This window comes from Musca domestica, unplaced genomic scaffold (genome assembly GCF_030504385.1).
Source record: "Musca domestica strain aabys unplaced genomic scaffold, Musca_domestica.polishedcontigs.V.1.1 15, whole genome shotgun sequence".
NCBI classification, from domain to species: domain Eukaryota; kingdom Metazoa; phylum Arthropoda; class Insecta; order Diptera; family Muscidae; genus Musca; species Musca domestica.
The window spans coordinates 12,515,448-12,521,939 of record NW_026712207.1 but is presented as its reverse complement, the minus strand read 5'-3'; positions in this window follow the sequence as shown (position 1 = coordinate 12,521,939).

Genomic DNA, 6,492 nt, shown 5'->3' with positions numbered 1-6,492 from the left:
TGTCAATACGTGCTAGAACACACATAACACTCTGTGTGACAGATGTGGTCATAAAATCAAAAAAATCGTTTATTTCATTATTACAATTTATTTAAATGTAATACATAAATTAATATCATTTTATAATTTACTTGTTGGTTGATAACAAGCTTCTTGGCATAAATAATGAAACAATTTTCATGATTGCCAAAAATAATCCGACTAATCTTATAAAACTGCCAACAAACCATTGCAAAACCCAAACTAAACTAATTAACTTCTGTTCAACTAGTTGGGAATTTTACTTTAATAATAAAATAATTTGAATCATGCTGCCATTGCACTAGGCTTCGTTCACAAATTTGCTGAGTGAACAAAGATTTTTGTTCTTTGTGCCATTCAAATCACTCTCAGAACTAAGATGAAATGTGTGCCATCCCTAACAAATGAGAGCATTTATCGAAAAAATAAATTATGACATTTAAAAATTCAAAATATAAAAATTTAATGAAGTTGTAAAATTTTCGAGTTGAAATTTCCACAGAAAACTGGAAACAAAAGAGGCAATAATGGCAAAATGTTGTTATCGGCAGAAAAAATGTTTGGCAAGTGTCTCTCCAGCACAATTTAAAAATAGAAAATTTCAAAAATATGTTCAAAATGTCAACGATTACACAAAAAGTTGAAAACATGAATGAAAATTTTAAAAACAATGATGTAATAAATCTTTGGAAGAAAAACAGTCGAATCGATACATATGCTTGGACAAACCAATATTGGAATGGACGATTGTTTTAAAATTTATTTCTTTTTGAAAAAAAAAAAAAAAAAACATTTAAAAAATGTTGACATGTCAATGTTCCCAAGCGATGCATCAACCTGTATTCTTCTACCATGATATTAATACAACACAATTTCTAATATTTCGTATATTGACAACACTGTTTTGTTCTCCTACTGCTCCTTAATTCAGTTGTCATTAATTCTACTACCGGTCGGTCGCGAATAGTCATTCGTAATCGCAAGTTGAATATTAAACTAATAAATTAATAAAAAAAAAATAATAAAAAAGTGTGCAAAATTTATATCCATTACTTCTTTAACGTTATAAGCGTCAAAAAATTGCTTTCGTTTGCATTTCATTAAATATCGTGTTTTTCCTTTTGCTTGCAATGAGATTGCAACTATTGTGCTTCGTTTTTTTGTGTGTGAAAGAGTTTGTGTGTGTATATCAGGGGTGCTCAAAAAGAAATATCTGTTTTCAGTCAAATTTCTCTTTGCTTATTTAAATCTAGAACAAAACAGTGTTAAGTCATTATTTATACAAATATTTTTTATCCATTTGCTTTATAAACTATTTTGGCAAACATTCGTGTTTAAAAACAATTAAATAGAACAGTTAAATATAAAGAAAAACAGAATTTTGATTTTCTCTTAAATTATCTCTTTTTCCTCTTCATGTTCTAGAACACGGTTTTGAGCACCCCTGGTGTATATTCTAATGAGAGTTTCTCATTTGTTGTTGTTGTTGCTTCCGGTGGATTGTGTTGATCGGCTTTAACAAGGAGAGTTAACATCGTTTTAACGAGAGTGGTTTTTTATGTATGTTTATGTAAACAAATTAATGTCGCGTAGTTTGTTTGACATATTCCATAGTGAGTGGCCTTTGGAGAGTGTTACTAGGGGAGTTTTATCTTCTATCGGTGGATGCTAATTGGATATTGTTAAATTGTACTAATAAAAGCAATATGTTAAAAAATAATAATACGAAGAGTAATAATTTATCAGGGAAATGTTTTCTTATTTTTTCCAATTTTCAATGTTTTAGAAAAGTTTAAAATACAAAATTGTGTAGAAATTACTACTATAAAAAATATAACTTTGTTAGGTGTTTTACCAACGGCTGAGAACGAGAAAAATATCGGCACACTACACATCAATGATAAACAAGGTAAGCTTGACTCATTATTTTTCAAAATTAAGGCAGTACTAATAAATATCCTGTTCGAAAAACTTGCATCTCAAATACATTTTCTCACATTAAAAAGTAAAATATTCACTTTCATTGTTTATGTTATGTTTACAAAATAAAAAATAAAAGTTAATTATCGATTTTTAAAAAATTATGTGCATAAAAATTGACAGTAATTGCATTTTTTAGGTTAATGAACCGTTTTGTTGTAACAATTTTTTTGCAAGCGTTTGTATGTTCGTAAAATTATTAGAGAAGTTTCAGAAGGAAAATATGTTTATCACTTCCTAAGTATCGACAAGAAAAGTTGATTCATGTCAAACTCTCTAAATAAAATATTAGTGAACACCCAAACGAAATGTTGGCTGATGCAAGATATTAATTTAGATTTTTACTAGTAAGTTTTGATGGAAAGTAGAAAGACCTCTAAATGATATCATACGCCCTACATATGGTTATCTGTCTTATCTAGCTGCAATATATAGGCGGGGATAAGAGCATTTACTCATTTAACATGAGTACATATAAACACATCCTAAATACGAGTCTGAACATCTAATCACCCTTCAATAAAGTACAAGAAGGCGTGGGCCAATATTACCAATAAGGAACAAAGAAGACTATCCAATTGAAAGTCTGTCTGTTGTAATCACGCTATCTTTCGAATGAATTGAGATAGATGGCTAAAATTCCAGTAGGCAGGTTAAGTTCGTAAATGGGCCATGTAGGTCCACGTTTTCATATAGCCCCCATATAACGGTACCTCCTGATATTCGGTATTTTGATGAGTTTATCGACATTATTCACCGGAATTGTTTCATATTACGTGTTTAGAGTTCGTTATGAGAACTACAGTCTGTGAGAGAAAATTTTCCTATAGGCCCCATATATCAGTACCTCCCTATATTTGGTATTTTGACGATTTTAGGTACAATACCCAAGAAATTGTTTGAGATGTGGTATTTGAAGTTCGTAATGAATGCTACAGCCTGTGACAGAAAATTGTCTATGCAGGTGCAGGTCTTCGCACAGCTCCGATATAACGGTACATTATTCAACGTTTATTTCAAGTTTCGAATTTGAATATGGTAATGGCTTATGACAAACAATGCCTATGTAGGTGCAAGTCATATAAACCCCAATATAACGGCTATGTTTGGTATTTAAAAATTTTAACAGAATTTTTTGAGAATTTTATTTTTTGAAAATTTCCAAATTCGTTCCAAATGATGGAGGGTATTCACAGTTCGGCCCGGCCGAACTTACTGCTTTTTAACTTGTTTATTTTCTTGGCTTAATATGTCAACTTTATTTGTTTGTATTGTTTTCAATAATAAAAAAAATTGTTCAGACAATTTTCAATTTCGTGTGTTTTTTTTTTTCAAAACGCTTATTGAAACATACACATCATGCATCGGCAAAATCTACTGTTTTTGTAGCGAAATAAACCTTTAGAGATATATAGAAGATGATTTTTAAAAAATTGAACTTTCTTTAGGTTTTCACGGATTTCAATTATTTATTTAAATTCAATGCAACAAGTGCTTTAGTTTTTTGATTGTTTTGATAGCAATTCTGACATGACAAGCAAAACAAGCCCCTTTACTTGCAACTTGTAATGACCCGCGGTTCACAAACACACACAGTTTTACGTTTAATCGTTTTCAATTTAATTCTTTTTATTTTTTCTCGAAAACCCAAAATCATACAATCCTTTGCATGCCTACTTAGATTTCGAATGACAATTTCATACCATAGAAACTTAACTACTCAATATCAGTGTTGCCAGATCTCCACATCCCTCCTATGTTTTTCAGCTTCAGCGTTAGTCTTGGATTTACCTGATCTTGACCTATTTGTGTCTCAACACGATCTGCAAACAAATTATTATCACCCGGTTCCGGCGTTATAGGCAATTTCTTAAGGTGACTGACGTTGCGCCTGTATAGCTTGCCATCCTTACGAATGGTGACATCATTTCCTTTCCGTTCGACAACTTCACATGGTTCTTTCCCAAATGTCGGTGTCAACTTATTTGGGAAAATCACATTTTGCACCAATACTTTGTCACCAACTTGAATATTATTTTGTTTTGCACCACGAACCTTGTCCGCCTTCTCTCTTCCTTTTTCTTTATTGATCGCGTCTAAGTCTCTGGCTTCCGCATCCAAAATGTTTTCACCGACATCAGATATAGATGGTATTTTGTCCCGAATTACTCGATTGAAAAGCAGTTCCGTTGGAGCTTTTCCAGTTGTTCCATGAGGGGTGACATTGTACATTAGCAGGAACTTTTGAATTTCCTTCTTATAGTCCGTTCCATTACTATGAGCTATTCGCAGGCGTTTGACAATCGAACGATTCATATTCTCTACTTCTCCATTCGCTTGTGGCCAGTAGGGTGGGGACGTCACGATTTCTATGTTTTTGTTAGCGCAATAGCTCCTGAATTCGTCACTGACAAACTGACGACCATTATCTGTGGTAACTGACTTTGGGTAGCCCAATCGAGAGAACAATTCATCCAGAAAATTGATTATCTCGTTTGACGTAATTTTCTTTAGAAATTTTACCTCTTGGTATCTTGAATAATAATCAATGACCACAAATATAAAATCATTGTTTGGTAATGGTCCTAACAGATCCATTGCTAGGCATAACCAAGGCCCTTCTGGTAAAACACGTCGAGTCATCGGTGCTGGGTGTGGTGGTCTTGACACCAACAAACATTCGTGACAGTTCTTCACATGTTTCTCAACATCTCGATCTATCAGTGGCCACCATACTTTTGATCGTACCCGTCGCTTCATCACCGTTTCGCCTGGATGACCTTCATGTGCCAACGCTAAAACTCTCGTTCTTAACGGGCCAGGAATTACGATTTTGGTACCTCGTAGGAGAATATTGCCCAATGTACATAACTCAAGTCTAAACGGAAAATAGCGGTTGGATGTAGCCGAAGTCCATGAATTATTTTTGATGCTTTCGACAGCTTCCATTAGCTCAAGATCTAACTGGTTCTTTTCCACGATTTCAAGAATTGACACTGCTCGTGGAACGGTTTCTTCAATTATTGAGCATATACTGATTTCAGTTTGTTGATCAAAAGACGTATTATGTTCAATTTTGCATAATCTGGATAAGGAGTCGGCGATGTTATATTTACCAGCCTGATAAATTATTTTAAATCTAAATGACTGAAGGCGTAACACCCATCGCTCTATCCGAGCGGGTGGCTTTGATGTAGGTTTGAAAATTGTTTCCAGAGGCTTGTGGTCTGTTACCAATTCGAACTCGATGCCGGCCAGATAATAGTAGAATCGTTCGACGCTCCAAACCAAAGCCAAACTTTCCTTTTCTGTTTGTGAGTATCTACGTTCTGTCTCAGATAAACTTTTGCTCGCAAATGATATGACTTGTGGCATGTTGTTGCAAAATTGAAGCAAAACCGCTCCAAGGGCCACTGGACTTGCGTCAGCTATCAAGCGAGTGCGCCTTTCTGGATCGAAATATGATAATGTTGGAGTCCTGGCCAGTTGTTGTTTAAGTTTTAAAAAAGCTTCATCTTCCCGATGGCCCCAGTCGAACTTAACATCTTTTTTTATTAAATTCCTGAGCTTATCCGTAAGATCAGCCAAATCTGGAATGAATTTCCCTAGATAGGTGACTAAACCCAGGAAACTCCTTAATTCCTCTTTATTGGTTGGTGGACGAAAATTCATGATGGTGTCAATTTTTTCAGGGTCTGGATTTATGCCTTTGTCAGACAAAATGTGGCCTAAGAATAGTAGCCTTCTTGCTTTCCAAATACATTTATCCTTGTTCAGCATGACATTCGCCTTTTCTAAAACTGCCAACACCTCTTTAAGATTTCCGTCGTGTTCAGCCTCTGTCTTCCCAAACACGATAATGTCGTCCAAATAGTTTATAGCGCAGTTACACGGCGCCAAAATGCTTTCCATAATCCTTTGGAAAATTTCTGGTGCAGAGTTTACGCCGAACAATAATCGTTTATATCTGAATAGGCCTTTTGAAGTTATAAAGGTGGTTATCTCGCGACTCTCTTCCTCTAACTCCAACTGGTGGTATGCATTTTTCAGATCCAACCTAGAAAAATATTCAGCACCCTGTAGCTTGGTCATGAAGGAATCGAATGTTGGTAGCGGATAATTTTCCCGTAATATGGCCATATTCGCACGTCTCATGTCGATGCATAATCGGATATCCCGTTACCTTTAAATACAATTACTATTGGAGATATCCATGGGCTGGGTCCTGTCACGGGTTCTATAATATCTTGTTGTAAAGCTTCATTCAATTTTCTCTCTACCTTCTCTTCTAAGCCAGATGGTACTCTCCGCAACGGCTGTTGGACAGGTTTGACAGACTTGTCAATTGTCAGCGAAACTTTAATGCCTCTTATTTTTGGAAAGACATGACAGTTCTCGATTTGATTTACCCCTCGTCCTAGTTTCAAAACGCCCAATTTGATAGCAGTAACTCGACCCAGCAGGGATTGACGGCCGTTCTCAATTACATAA